Source organism: Musca autumnalis, unplaced genomic scaffold, assembly GCF_047663935.1.
Source record: "Musca autumnalis isolate F117 unplaced genomic scaffold, ASM4766393v1 scaffold_68, whole genome shotgun sequence".
In the NCBI taxonomy this organism is placed as follows: Eukaryota; Metazoa; Arthropoda; class Insecta; order Diptera; family Muscidae; genus Musca; species Musca autumnalis.
In genome coordinates, this window is record NW_027412288.1 from 317,269 (window position 1) to 321,045 (window position 3,777).

A 3,777-nucleotide genomic window follows, 5' to 3' on the forward strand; every position below is an offset into this window, starting at 1 on the left:
GGAAACTGATGAAGTTAAGCCAATGGGGGAAACTCCAGACTTAAACAATCATATGATTGAATCTTCAACTAAAACAAAACAAACAAAAAACAGCGAAGGCTCGCGCAAAACGGAATTTTGTAAATAAAATTCCAACGACATACTCACAGGTAACTGTGTTGATGTTATTTCAACTTAACAGAAATCGATGATTTCTTAGTTGAATCGTGCTGTCAGCTTGCAAATATTTTGTTCTGGTGTTTTTTTGGGAAAGCCGAAAAGTGAGCATCATTCTCATTAACATGAGAATACTCGATGCTTAAAGAGTTCAGGGTTTCACTAAAAAATCATCATTTCAAAAACTGAAAAGCCAATTGATAATTCCCTTCGCCGGGATGAAATCATGATATTGGTAGCGATCAGTAAATTTTGCAAGCTGTCAGTGCGTTTTGTAAACATTTTTCTCTGCAAAAGAGGAAACTGATGAAGTTAAGCCAATGGGGAAACTCCAGACTTAAACAATCATATGATTGAATCTTCAACTAAAACAAAACAAACAAAAAACAGCGAAGGCTCGCGCAAAACGGAATTTTGTAAATAAAATTCCAACGACATACTCACAGGTAACTGTGTTGATGTTATTTCAACTTAACAGAAATCGATGATTTCTTAGTTGAATCGTGCTGTCAGCTTGCAAATATTTTGTTCTGGTGTTTTTTTGGGAAAGCCGAAAAGTGAGCATCATTCTCATTAACATGAGAATACTCGATGCTTAAAGAGTTCAGGGTTTCACTAAAAAATCATCATTTCAAAAACTGAAAAGCCAATTGATAATTCCCTTCGCCGGGATGAAATCATGATATTGGTAGCGATCAGTAAATTTTGCAAGCTGTCAGTGCGTTTTGTAAACATTTTTCTCTGCAAAAGAGGAAACTGATGAAGTTAAGCCAATGGGGGAAACTCCAGACTTAAACAATCATATGATTGAATCTTCAACTAAAACAAACAGAAATTAAATTTCTCCAAAATTTTCTTATCATATGGCTTCTGACTTATCTTTACACATTCATCCGACTTTTCAATTTTTAAACCAAGAAAGTAATTAGCATCTTTGTCTGTAATTTTGAATTCAGCTCTAAGTTCATCTACAAAGATCTTCAAGTCGTTTACATCAGCCGCAGCAACTAAATCATCGTCTACATATGGAGTAAGAATTATTTTCTTTCCCTGTTTTTCTCTGATGTATAGACAACTGTCAACCGAGCTTGTTTTAAATCCCAATTTGGTTAAAAAATTTCGCATTCTGGTATTCCAGCGTCGTGGTGCTTGCTTAAGTCCATACAGATTTCTTTTTAGAGAACAAACTCTAGTTGTTCCTTTTTTATCCTTCTGAAGTTCAGTAAGTACCTACATATGTTTTGTTTTCCATTAAAGAAGTAATTTCCTTGTCCATTCTTGTCTATCGTTGTTTCCTGATAAAGCATGTTTGAACGCACTGCCAGATGTTGCAATCCTCTCTAAATTATCTTCAGAATTGCTGCTAGTATGTTCGTCGTTCTGTTCTTCTAAATCTTGTGAATATTTGGCTAATTGATCATCTGGATGTTCTAAGTTTGGGACCGACCCTTCATTCTGGAATTCTTCACCTTGAATTAAATCTTTGAAACGCCTATTCTTTGGCATATCGATACGTTGTGAATCATTACCAGGATTTACGTTGGATTTTATTGGTATTTTTCCTTCGAAACGATTATTATTTGTCTGCTCTACAAACTTGACATCTCTCGAAACATGAACATCTCTTTTTTTGGTATATACACTCTGTTTCATGTCAATAGCACATTTCAATTTGCTTTTTGTTACTTCAGTATAGTCGATATCCGTGGAATAACCTCGGGAAAGTTGGCTTCGATAACGTACCGTTATAATTTTTTTTGATTTTCTTTCAAAAATCCCAAAAGTTGTACGGTTTAAATTGTTTCATCGGAATAGCACATTTTTTAATAACTTGAGTAAAAATGTAAATTCTGAATGCTACTGTTACGATTCTTTAAAATTGGAATAAATAAAAGCTACTTCAAGTTTAAAACGCTAATATTGGTCGAACTATGACTTTAATACCGGGGAAATAAGAGGTTATGAAAGCTGTGGACTTTAATTGTCTATAATACGTTAACAATTTGGCATAAATTTACAGTTTCTTCTTAGTTTTATAAAAAACTAAAGAAAAACGAAGGAATGAAGAGAGATGGTACAAAATAAACTTGAAATTCTACTGAAAATTGGGTATTTTTGATCGAGAAACTTCAAATTCCTACGACTTCTATTCCATAATACGGGTCAATGATGGCATTAAGATAAGTTAATCATTAAAATATCAGGTGATTGTTATTGCTCTGAGTCTGAGCCAACATACTATTCAGAAAAAACGAGATCCTTCCCATACACAGAGAGAAGATAGGTTAGATTTCTTACACAGACATAAACTAGAGATAACTTTAAATTTGGTACAGCAATATTTTGTACTTTCTACTCTTCCAGGAGAACCAAGAAGTGAAAGTTTCCGCCATAGAGAACCTGCAAATAATGATTATTTTGCCTCGGGAAATGTCTACTGGTTTTTCCTTATAATATTCATTATGCCTGCCACAGAAATTCCACCTAGTTTCTTTCTGTATATAGGAAGGACCTCGTTTTTTCTTGATAGTATGTTGGCTCAGAGCCAGAACAATAACAATCACCTGATATTTTAATGATTAACTAATCTTAATGCCATCATTGACCCGTATTATGGAATTTTTTATAAAACTAAGAAGAAACTGCTAATTTATGCCAAATAGTTAACATATTATAGTCAATTAAAGTCCACAGCTTTCATAAGGTCTTATTTCCCCTGTATTAAAGTCATAGTTCGACCAATTTTAGCGGTTTAAACTTGAAATAGCTTTTATTTATTCCAATTTTAAAGAATGGTAACAGTGGCATTCAAAATTTACATTTTTACTCAAGTTATTAAAAAATGTGCTGCTGGGTGAGGAATCCACCTCGCTAGTGATTTCCACGGGATTTTGAATAAAGAAGATATTGGTTTATCAAAGAAATTCAATTTATTTTAATCCAATATTTCTTATATTATAATTCCTATAAAATAGTTTAATTTACATTAATTCCAATATATCTTGTTTTAGTTTACCATATAGCTTACTTTTTGGTATGGAAACCACTAGAAAATTGTATGATTAATTAGATTATACAAGCTGATATTTGTTGTTGAAAATATCGCAGCGTCCGGCCAGCCTAAGTACCAATTTCCAAAGACCCGAAAATGGCGCCTAGCCATTGACGTGAATGCCAAAAATGTTACTCCGAAAATTATTCGACGAGTTAATATAAACTATTTTAAAGAAAAACTAAGCGTATGACAACAAATTATAAATAAAAGTTTTGCAGGTGGCGTCAACATCCTCCCCCCAGTATGACAAGGGGAATCATCACCGGCATACGACTTTTGGGAAGCCACATCCAAAACTGCCAGTTTCGCCACAGGTCGTTCCAGTATTCCAGTAGCAGTGAGAACCTTCGCACTTCTAACCTGTCCATCCTTTGCCAATCTAGTCTCTAGTACCTTACCACGGGGCCAGACATTACGAGGGAAAGAGGGATCAACAATAACCACTAAGTCTCCTTTACGAAGAGGAGCATGCCTTTCAAACCACTTTTACCTGCATGTTAACGAGGGCAGATATTCTGCCAAGCACTTTTTCCAGAACATATTAGCATACTGCTGAGAAATTAACC